Source organism: Triturus cristatus, chromosome 4_1, assembly GCF_964204655.1.
Source record: "Triturus cristatus chromosome 4_1, aTriCri1.1, whole genome shotgun sequence".
NCBI lineage: Eukaryota > Metazoa > Chordata > Amphibia > Caudata > Salamandridae > Triturus > Triturus cristatus.
In genome coordinates, this window is record NC_140585.1 from 942,568,879 (window position 1) to 942,581,582 (window position 12,704).

The window sequence follows — 12,704 nt, forward strand, 5'->3', positions numbered from 1 at the left end:
CAATTCTTTTTGTACATAATTTCAAGATGACACACATACTTACCCTCAACAACCCATTCCGCCCACAGATAAATTTGTGGCGACGTTACATAGATGACTTTCTTCTACTGTGGAATGGCACATCTAACTCACTGGATTCGTTTGTCATCTGGCTAAATCAATCTCAACCCCATCTTAAGTTCACATCGGATTGCAGATCTAATGATCTACCATTCATGGACATCACGATCCATGCAGAAGATGGCATACTGGGTACCACACTTTATCGCAAGCCCACTGAATGCAATACTTTATTTCATTATTCCAGCTACCACCCACGGGGCCTCAGGGATGGTCTACAATACGGCCAATTCTTACAAATTCATAGGAATTGCAAGTGGCGATGAGACTACTTCAGAGAATCAGATATCCTCCACTGCAAACTTTTTTCCAGAGGTTACCCTTCACGCTTGGTATCGCGTGCTTGCAAAAGAGCCTGGTATTGTCACCGGGATCTACTCCTCACACCTCAAACCAAAAAAACAAACACCAGAATACCCTTTGTGACTAAATTTAGTCCCTCTAGCAATCAAGTCAAAAAGATCATTACACGAAACTGGAGCATATTGAGAACACAAAAGGAACTTCAAGAACCTCCCCTTTTTTCATATCAACGAGGAAATAACCTGGCTAATCACCTTGTCCATGCCATTACCTTGGCCCGTCAAACCGGCACAACAGAACACAATCACCACCGCCTGGGGCTTACCACCACTGCTTGGACACTACAGATGCCAGTCCTGTGTGGTTTGTGAACTCACTACCAACACTAAAGAATTTAAGGTAAACAGCAAAACCTACACACTGAAAACATTTACCAATTGCCATTCACAAAACGTGATCTACTCAATCAGATGCCCTTGTGATCTCGTCTACATCGGCCAGACTACTCAAATGGTCAAGCATAGAATTATACAACACAAAAGCAGGATCCATTGCAAAGTCTTGACTGCCCCCTTGATGACACACTTCACTGAAAATAATCATAGCAAACGGGACATAACTTGGCAGGTGATTGATCAACCATTGCTTCTCATCAGGGGTGGCAATCTTCAAACCCTACTCAACAGAGGTGAATGTAAATGGATCACACTCTGCAACTCAGTGGACCATGGTTTGAATACCCTTGACGAATGGAACAGTACAATATAATATCTATATCCGACATGGACACTGAACCTTTCAATCTATTCCTCTGCCCAGTGCACATAGACATGCCCTGCTGCCTTACCTCTTTAGTGACACCTTCAGCCATTTGACTCATTATCACATGCAATGTTACCCTTCTTCCCCAACTTGACTTGGCTCCATCATGTGTGATTTACCTGTTTTTGCCATTTAGGATTGACTTCTCACAACTTCACCAGGAGTTTGCCTCATTTTCCCTTATCACTCAATTCTGTTTCATTGCTCATTTTTGTATTGTTTCCAAAATAACATGATTGTGTATGTAATACTTCCAACTGCGCAAATTTAGTCCCATTTTAGGAGAAATTTGAAATGTCTTTTTCCTCCTTACACAACACTACACACCAGACACTCTTTCATCATCCCTCTTTGTTTCTAAGTAGACACTCTCCCTTAATTCTTCTAATTCAATTTCTTGCGGTTCTCTTTTCAAAAATTTATTTCTCTTTTCATTGTTTCTTTTAATTAACTTCTTTCTCCCTCCCCTGTTTTTACAACACACACACACCAATCTCAATATCAATAAAGCAATAATTATACAAGTTAAGGGAAACAATATCTTACCTATAATGGTACCACCTATTTTTGCAATAAAACTCTTAACAGCTATCACCTTATTAGCTATTTTAGTCCAGATACTTTCAGCTTCAAGTGGTACCAATTCTTCATGCAAATCAGTAATATTTTTGATATAGACCTTCAGGTCTTTGCTTTCATCTGAAATGTAAGTGCAACAATGTTGAACTTTCAGCATTCCACAAACTCCACCCTCCTTAGCCAATAATATATCAAGAGCAAGTCTATTTTGCATAGACATAGCTTGTACGGCAATTAATTCCGTATTCACCAAAAGAAACCCTCCAGCGGTATTTGTCGATAAGCGATCCACCACTGTCGACAGTTTCCGAATCCCATTAGCATTTAAAGAAATTCCCACTGCTGGAATTAAAGCTCCAAAAATGTCACCCAAAATTTCAGACCAAGTTTCCCTCTTGAAGCGCATTAGTAAATTAATATGTTCTACATCTTCCATTCTATCTATATGAAAAATCTTTGGAAAAACCAGGCCCACATAACACGTGCCATACCAATGGTCAGGTAACTTGTAATAAGCCTTGTTCCCACAAACATAATACACTCCTGGAAAAATTGTATCCTCTCCACCTCTGAAACCCCATCCTGTTGCAATGAAGTATGTATCATGACATTCACTAGTCCCAACAAAATATGTATCATATTGGGATTTCCCTCTTGTAATGCACAGCTTACCCTTCTGTGGTGCATCTAAAGCTAAAGTTGGACTAGCTCCATTTCTCAATTCTTTTCCCATCTCAATGTCCCAAATTGTCTCACTCACTTTATGTTTCCCTGCCTTTTCATGCATGCTCAATCTCCTCTCCTCCACCATATTCAGGAAAGCTTTCTCCTCTTCTTCCAAACTACAAGTTAAATTATTCTTTAAAATGTAATCTAATGTTAATTCTTCTTTTTCAATAAAAATCTCACCAAAAATGTTAGCTTCTTTAGCTGGATTCAGCTCTTTGTTCATTGGCAAGTGCCCAAAAATATTATCTTTGTTAGACATCTTATAATCTATTTTTCTTAACAAATAAAAAACACTACTTAATACACTACAAGAAATTCCATACGTAGCTGGTAAATGGTGATAAGTAACACCCTCTGAAACGGATGCAGGTAATTGCATACAAACGTAGCAATCCCTTACTTCCATTGTTTTCACATATTCGTATAACAATTTTGAAAAAACATTACTAGAAAAATCATTAATTGACCTATCTTTATGCATGTAAGTATTACTAATTCTAGTTGGAACTACTTTTTGCGAATTCTTCTCTACATTTGTCTCATTCTCAGTATGTATTCCAAATGTACCTATTGAAACTCTAAATGTAACTAATAAAGCTAAAATACCCCATAGTAGCATTAATAATCCAGTACAGCGGCAGCACTTTCTACACCATCTTTTTAAGAAGGCACATCTACTTTGATTATTCTCTATGTTAGCCATTTTACTACTTTGACCTTGTCTTTTGACTTAGCCTCTACTACTCTACTACTGTAATTTCTCAAACTTTGGATTACTTCAGACAGCTGAGTTTCAGACTTTCTCCTTTTCACTTTTTCCAAGTGACTTCTTCAATTCACTCAATTTGGATATTCATCACTTTTCACTCCTTCTTCTTCAGCAACATCAAACTGTATTAGATCATCAACAACATCCTGTGCATCTGACTCTTCTCCAATGTCAGTCAGGATAACTTTTAAGATTCCAACAGATTCTTCCTTTTCCTCAACCACTTTTCTCAAGATCCCTTCCGGATTATCTCGAGTCACTGTTTCTTCTCTTCCTTCTTCAGACAGTGCCACATAAGACCATTCCGGTGATCTGTACTTTTGGTTGGGTCTTCTAATTCTCTTTATTTCCTCAGGTTCTCTTGACTCCTTTTGTTCCTTCCTTTTTACTTCATTTTGACTCGATACTTCATTCACTTGTTCAGCTTTCGATGTATTTCCTCTTATCAGTCTGTATCTCAGCCTCTTTACTCTGTTGTTAGGCCAAAAATCTCCTCTTATGACCTTTTTCGGTCTTATCTCCGTATTATTTCTTTCTCCAATCCAAGTTCTCTTTTTCAGAACTCGACCCTTTGATTTTTCACTTTCACTTTCATCCGATTCTGTTTCAAATGCCTCTTGTTCTTCAGCAGTTTTCTTTCGCTCTTGTTCTTCAGCAGTTTTCTTTCGCTCCACAGTCCTTTTCACCACTCTTTGAGACTTCCCTACTTCTTTCCCTCCTCGGGTCTCCGACACGCAATCTTCTTGCTGTCTACTTGTCCCTTCACCTAACTTATTAGAAGAGTTCCCTACACCTCCTCGGGGGTCTTCCGCAATCTGTCCCTCTCTATCTTCTTCTGACCCTACTTCTTCAGAAATAATCTCAAGTGGTTCTTCAATCTCCTCCTCTTCTGATTCAGGAGTAATTTCTGTGGAACTGCTCTTTTCTTTCCTTTTTCCTCCACTGCGTTTTGAAACTTCAGGCTCTCTCTCAGAATCAGATCTCCTTTCTGAGATTCTCAATGGTTCTCTTGAACTTGTACGAAAAGCTTCTTTTCCTGAACCTTGATCCTTTCTTACTGGTTCTGAGTCTTCATCATCACTGGAATCTGACTCTTCAAAATACTCTCTAACAGTCCCATCCTTTGGGTTTGGAACTCTCAGAGTATGACTCGCATGCACCCCGTTTTTCACACCAGCACACTTCACTGCAGTCGTCGTAGTTAGAATGACTTGTCTTGGTCTTCCCCACCTTGGAACCAAGCAATTTCTTCTTCTGTGCACCTTAATCCTCACCCAGTCCCCTGGACTCAGATCATGAGCTTGCTTCTTCTCAAGTGTAGTAGCTTCTTCTCCAATCTGGTGAAACACAGAATGAACTGCGTCAGCCAGGCCTTTACAGTAATCCAAAATCATGTCATCAGTTATTGTCATCAACTTATTGACAGGTACATATGCATGTCGCATTGCACGTCCCATGATTATCTCGTGCGGACTTAAACCAGTAGTTCTATCTGGAGTAGATCTAATAGTCATTAGCACTAGAGGCAAAACATCAGGCCATTTCATGCCAGTGGCTAAGCACATCTTACCAATCCTGTTCTTGATTGTGCCGTTTATCTGCTCAACAACACCAGAGCCTCTGGTCTGTATGCACAATGTAGCTTCTGCTGTATGCTTAATGCTTCACAAATCAAACTCATGAGTTCATTATAGAAGTGTCCACCTCTACCAGACTCAATCGTTACTGGAAATCCGTACCTAGGAATCAACTCTCTTAACAGTAACTTTGCCACTGTTACTCCATCATTTCTCCTAGTCGGATAGGCCTCAACCCATCTTGAAAACAAACAGACTACAACTAGTACATATCTCAGTCTGTTCACTTGGGGCATTTCAATGAAATCAATCTGCATTCTTGTAAAAGGACCTCCTTCTCTGCCTATTGTTCCCAGACTCACCACTGTCTTCTTCCCAGTGTTAAATTGCTGGCAAATCAAACATCTTTGACAGATACTCTCTGCAATTGTCCTGAACTTTGCATTGTACCAGGTTTGTTTGAAGGACCTAATCATCGCATCCCTCCCCAAATGTCCCTGGCCATGATACATCCTTGCCATTGCTGACAGCATGGAGTTGGGCATTACTGGTCTGCCATCTCTATAGACCCAAACATGGTCTGTCTCTCTTGGGGCACAACCTGCCTTAATCCAATCTCTCTTTTCTTCCTCCTCTGCCTCATCCTGCAACTGTTTCACTTCATCCCATGTCTCTAAGACATTAGTAAACATCACAGAACAAAAAGACATTTCACTCTCTCGTTCCCGATTAATAGATTGGTTATTTCTTGCACAGTATTGTGCAATGTCGTTAGCGTATCTGTTTCCAACTGTCACAAAATCGTCTCCTACTCCATGGGCAGCACATTTCACAACTGCTAGTTCTTTAGGCAGCTGTATCGCCTCAAGCAATTTCCCAATCACTTCAGCATTCTTTATTGGAGTCCCACTCGACGTCAAGAAACCTCTTTGTAGCCAAAGTTGGCCAAAGTCATGCACAACTCCAAATCCATACTGACTATCAGTCATCACAGTCGTTCTCAAATCTTTCCCAATTTCACAAGCTTTTGTCAATGCAATTATTTCAGCAACTTGCGCAGATTTCACTCCTTTCAATGATGATGCTTCCATTACTTCTGAAACCTTACACACTGCATATGCTGCACACAGCACACCCTCATCATTCCTCAGACATGATCCATCCACAAACAACACATGATCACTCTCATGCAAGGGAAGATCCCTTATGTCTGGTCTCGGTTTTGTACAGTAATCAAGCACATCCAAACAATTGTGATCATCTTCTGTTTTCACACCCACATTTTCAATATCCGGCAACAATGTCGCTGGATTCACATTCACACATCTCTCAAGAGTCACATTTGATGCTCCCAGAATGACTTTTTCATATTTAGTCAACCGACTATGTGACATGTACTGAGTTCTGCTTCTTGTCAAAAGAATTGCCACATTATGAGGTACGAATACCCTTACAGGATATCCCATTATGATTCCCTCACTCTGTTCTAGGCTTCTGCATGTTGCAGCCACAGATTTCAGACAACCTGGTAAACCCACAGCTACAGGGTCAAGTGTCGATGAGAAGTACGCAATAGGCCTTCTCAGTAATCCATGCTTCTGAATTAACACTGAAAGTGCACATCCATTTCTCTCACTGCAGTACAATTCAAACTCCTTTTCATAATCAGGCATACCCAAAGCAGGGGCTTCACACATTCTGCTTTTCAGCTCTTCGAATACTGCCATTTGTTCTCCATCTAGTTCCAATGGGTCTGTCATCTCACTTTTAGTCAGCTTAATCAGTGGCTTTGCTATCAGCGAAAAATTAATTATCCACTGACGACAATAACCCACCATTCCCAGGAACATTCTCACTTCCCTCTGGGTCTTTGGGGCTTCATTTCCCTGATAATTTTGATCCTGTCATCAGTCACTTTTCTCAGACCTTTCTCATTATTGTGTCCAAGATAATGCACCTCTTTCTTGCAGAACTGCAATTTGGCTGGAGATACTGTTAACCCTCCATCTGCCAGATGATTCAGAAAAGCTATAGTATCTACTTCACAAGCTTCACGTGTCTTTGATGCCACAAGTAGGTCATCGATATATTGCACTAGTACTGAGTTTTCAGGCATGATCAAACTCTCCAATGACTTTTTCAATAACTGATTGAATATTGAAGGACTCTCTGTATACCCCTGTGGGATACGACACCATGCTAAAATACGCTGGCCAAATCTAAATGCAAAAATCGGCTGGCTGTCATGATGCAATGGAATTGAAAAGAAAGCATGACACAAATCAATCACTGTATACCACTCAGCATCATGTGGAATGTGATACAAAATCACTGATGGATTTGGCACAATAGGACAACATGCCACCACAATTTGATTAACTTTTCTCAAATCCTGTACGATCCTGAATTTCCCATTAGGCTTCTTTAGCCCCATTATCGGTGAATTACACGGACTACTCAGTAGTTCTCTCAGAACTCCCTGCTGAATCATTTTCTCAATTATAGGAGTTATTCCCTCAATTATTTCTGGTGTCATTTTGTACTGAGGAATATTAGGATAAGTAATTCCCTCTTTCACTGAAATTTTCACAGGATCTACATTATTCATCAATCCCACATCCTCTCCAGTAAAATCCCAAACTGTCATTTTCACTGTGTCTCTCAGCTCTTGAGGCAAATCCTCTGGATCAAACACAGCATATGCACCAATTAACTCACTTTCTCTATTTTCTAGAGTCACTCGGTACAAAACATCCTCATCTGGTGTTTCAAAAGCTATTCCATCTGGTGTACAAAAAATTGTACAGTTCATTTTACACAATAGATCCCTACCTAACAGGTTCACTGGACTTGTGTCACAGACGATAAATCTGTGCATGTCTGAGAATTTCCCTATTTGTACTCTTACTGGTTCAGTAAGACGTGTTCTGATTTGTGTATTTGCTACACCAACTACTTGGATTGCTTCATCCGAGAGAGGAAGATTTCTAATATCTGTTGACCTGACAGTTGATCTTGTCGCACCTGTGTCTACTAAAAAAGTAACACCTTCTTCATTTATTTTCCCATCCACAAATGGTCCTGTCTGGTCTATTTCTAGAGTTGCACCAAGTATGCATTCTTCCTCCTCTCTCCGGCACCGTCAATAATCACCCTCAGACTCACTCCCTTCATTCTTTAACAAGTACTGTTGTACCTGGTTAGAACGCCTTGGTTTGTTTACCTGCTCATCATTGTAGAATCCCGAATCCGGATTATACTTTTGTGCTCCTCTATTCTGCGGCAAGGGCGGTTTTGGCTCTTGACTCTGCTGTCTCACAACTTTCTGCTGTTGCTGCTGTTGATTTTTCCCCTCGTTCTGCACCTGTTGATTCAAGGAGTTTCCCTCATTATTCACTAATGGTGGATTAGTACATTCCGATCTCCAATGTCCCAGTTGGCCACAGTTGTGACATGGGAACTTCTTTTTTGCTTCCTCAAGATTCCCCTTTCCTTTCCCTGCATACCTAGGTCTATTCCCTGCATTATTTCCTGGATTATTCGCCTGTTCCACCAACTGTGCTTCCTGTCTTTCCGCAACTTTCACCTGTGCCCACATTGCTTTCTCTTTCAGCTTTCTTTGTTTTGCTTCAATCTCATCACTGAAGTATTTTGCATGTCTCAGAATCTCATCTATTTTCTTACTCTGCCAATCCACAGTATGCTCACGAATTCTTTCACTAATCTCAGGTCTCAGGCCATATACAAATCTGTATACAAAATGACTCAAATCCTTGTCACCCAGGTGTTCATCTCCACTGAATTGTTTAAATGCCAGTATCAGCCTCTCGTAAAAAGCATGAACTGATTCTTTTGCTTCCTGATGTGTTCGATCTATTTTAACCCAGTCTGTTTCTTTTGGAGGTACTTTATTTTTCAGGTATACAATCACCTGCTCATACTTTCTCATTACTTCTGGATCTGGTGCTCCTGTTCTCTGATCCCTTGGATATTCCTCAGTAGGCCAACTCACAACTATTTTACACTCAGCCCACAAGTCTGCTGGAACAATTATATCAAACAGACTATTCAGGTCAATCCACAGCACTTTTGACAATTTCACAAACCTGTCTACCTGCCTGTACCACTCGACGGGCTTTTCTCTCAATCGAGGGAAATCATTCGTAAATGACAAAATATCCTGTCTGGTCCATGGAACATGTACATATCCTCCTCCAGGTATTTCTCTCATAGGATAAGTATCCACTGGTTTTTCCTTTTCTCTCACAGGAAATGCTGAATAAGTCCTATCCCCTGATTCTTCTCTCTTTTTGTACCATCTATCCTTCCACTTTTCAACATCACCCCATTTTCGCAATAAAGCGATCATCTCTTTAATCTGTCCTGTTCTACCAGTGCCATTCAAATTTTCTATATCCTTGTCTGTGAAATCCATCCTGTAAGACTTCTGCAAAACTTTCACTTTATCAATGTCAACTCCATAGTCATTTGCTATTGCTCTTAATCTGTCATGTGTATTTCTCGCTCTCCAGGTAATATTTTTACACATGAATAATAATTCACCATCCTGATCATTTTTTAGAATTTCTGTTGGAACTGTCCCTGCAACAAGCTCTTCTAATTCTACACGTAACCTAGCAACATCAATTGCTTGTGAATCTTTATCCCTCTTTTGAAGAACTTTCATCCATTCATTCAAATCCTCAGCTGTTATTTCAGTAGATTTTCTCACTGGAACCACTTTCTTCTGCGGTTCTAAAATTGGCATCCCTGAACAACTAGCTTCACCAGCATCCAGTCCTGAATTAGACTCCTCTAATTCTTCATTACAGGTGTTATGTCTGAATTTTCCTGCCCTTTTTCCTGAATCTCCTGAAGGACCAGCCAAACTTGTCAATCTATTCCCAACATATGGAATAACCAAACCATTCTCACCCTTCCTCTGCTTATCAAAAACAGGCATAACCGGACCTATGGTTACTGGTACCGTAACAGCATCTAGATTTTTTGTCAGTTCCTTGATCTTTTCAGTCAACTCCGATGTAGTTCTGGCTAATTCTCTCGTATTTTCGCCACTGCTTCTATTCTCTCTCTCCCTGAAAGGATTACCATTTCTTAACTCAGGTGTCACATTTTCTGTCTCAATGATACGATGCGTATCTCTTATCGGAGAAACAATTGGTGTACTTTCTTCTGGTTCCGGTCTATATGGAGGTGGTCTTTTGTAAATCATGTCATTTAAAACCTCATCCTCATATTCATTAACTTCATATCTTCTCACTTCTGCCTCAGGAACCCTTTCTGCTCCCTCTTCAACTGTTCTCACAGGATATAATCCCTCTGACATACTAGCATCTCGCCATCTCGTCATTCGATCATGATGAGTTTCACGACCATGTCTCCTCCCAAACATATACCTATAGTTACCTCCAGACCTCTGTTTCTCTCGCTCATGTACTTCCTCTTCCCATTCCACTAAAGCCTCGAATTGTGTCGGCCTTGGTCTTGGGTCAAGACATAACATCTTTTCCCGTAAATTTTTCAACACGGCCAGATTAAATGAACCATGTTCTGGAAATGCTAAAACTCCATCTTCTTTGGTATACCTAACCCAATTCTCCAACCATATACAGGTATGATACCCATATCTCGCAGCCATGAAGGATGCAGGCGTTTTCGATGGAGGTAACAATTCACCCTCTCTTGTTTTAACATCTTTATCCTTGTCGAACCAATTTTTAATCTTTCTGAACAAAGATTTTTTCTTTTTCTCCTCTTGGTAATACATTTAACGCTTACCAAAACTTTCTAATCCCTTCCGTAATACAACTACACAATATGATTTTTCAACCAATAACAGCGCGACTCACACTAACGCACCAATCCTGGAACGTTACGTCACTAAATAGCTCCACCAATCCTTGCGCGGCTCACACCAACGCACCAATCTCAGCGCGAGCACTATTCTGATCTAATATCCAATGAGAGCGCGGTCTGTTTGACGTCAGCAGTCGCTGCAGTTTCTCGCTCCTGTCTCCTGTCAGTCGTCTACCCCTCCTTTACAAAATTTCTCAGTAGACTTCGTGTCGAATTTCTACAAAATCTATTAGTTACAACATATAAACATCTCCATTGTCCGCTTCGCTAACCAAAGAATAATAAAGAAATCTATTTCACAAGAAACCTCTCGTTGACACAGTAGCACATCCCTCTACTCTGCCCTTCTAACATACATTCATTAACTGTTTCCTCTAGGACTTGTCCAAAGAGTCTTACAATCAACTAAATGCAAAAACATTCACGCACATTCATACAAGAAAATATAGTACATACACACAGAATCCTGCTTTTCCCGAGAACAGCGAACAATCTGCTCCACTACAGAATTATAACACACACCAAAGTTTCTCAAACAAGCTCAGAGAATACCTATTACTTCTCCCACGATAAGCTTTAACGGCGAACCTTATGGATCCCTGGGACTTAAAACCAGAGTTTCATAGATAACCTTCACTACCATACGCACTCCTTATATACCAGAAATATCTCTAATAGTAACATATAACAATGTCACTGATTCCGAACCCAGACAATGTGAATTTTCCTGCATACATACAGGACCAACAATCCCGTCTTTCCCGAGAGCAGCATATACTTCCCTCTGCCCTACTACGGAACTGCTACTAGCTCCCAAATTCCAGAAGCACTACATATAACTCAACATGACGACTCCAACATATAGTATTAGTACATATACCAACATCAATCAATAATCAATAATCAATAAGCTAATGTACAAGCAATCTAATCAGATCAAGACAATCATCAATAACCATCATCACTCTGCTACCAGGAACTTGATGCAGATTGGGGTGTATATAATCTCCCTACTTCCACGGATAGAGTAATTTCACAGTTACACGCACATACACTCACCATACACTAGGGCCCATTTCACTAACATACACTCAAATACTCTACTAACATTGAACCTGTGGAAAGAAAACTCCCAAACTTAAACCCCACACCTACACTGAGGTCAATAAGACTTAGCTATTGCAATTGTCATGATCTAAACAATCTATACATCAATAATCAAATAGAGTACTCAATAATTGACAAGAAATAATCACCAACACCGTATTAAAGTTATGATTCTTTATCTAAAGTTAGTCAAAAGAAATTAATCAGAATAAATCATTTTCTCATAATTACCTATTCTAGCTAAATGTCAGAATGGGTCATCAGGACAAGTCTCTCAGTAGAAATCTCCCAAGTCACCGTCCTTACAGCATCGATCCTCACCAACGCAGGTTTGGGAAGAAAGTAAAACCGCAATGGAATGGAACCCTCTCTGGTCTAATATATTTATAATAATTCAAACAAAGGAAAGAAACATTTAATTTCCTCTTCATCCACCGAACCGCTGAGCAGAGCGAGAAGGAAAGGATGTAGCATCGCTACATTTTGAAAAATCTCCGCTCAGAAAAAGTCACAAAAATAAAAAGACAGAACAGGAACTAAGTCTACAAATGTTTCTTCTCAACTTCCACATATTTCCTCTGGTGAGCTCACAGCTTAGAGTCTTTCTTTAAAGCTCCTTTGTTTTCCAAGGCTGCCAAGGCTGCTGTCCAGTGCATCTGGAAACATGCCCAGATCTGCTGCTGTCCTCACGGAAAGTTTTAACCAGGCAAGGACTGTGGACAGATGACTCGCGTCCATATTCAGCAAAGCCTTTTCCATCACAAATTCTCACTCGAAACCAGGCTTCAAAAGTCAGCCATCTTTTAGTAGGCCACAATAGG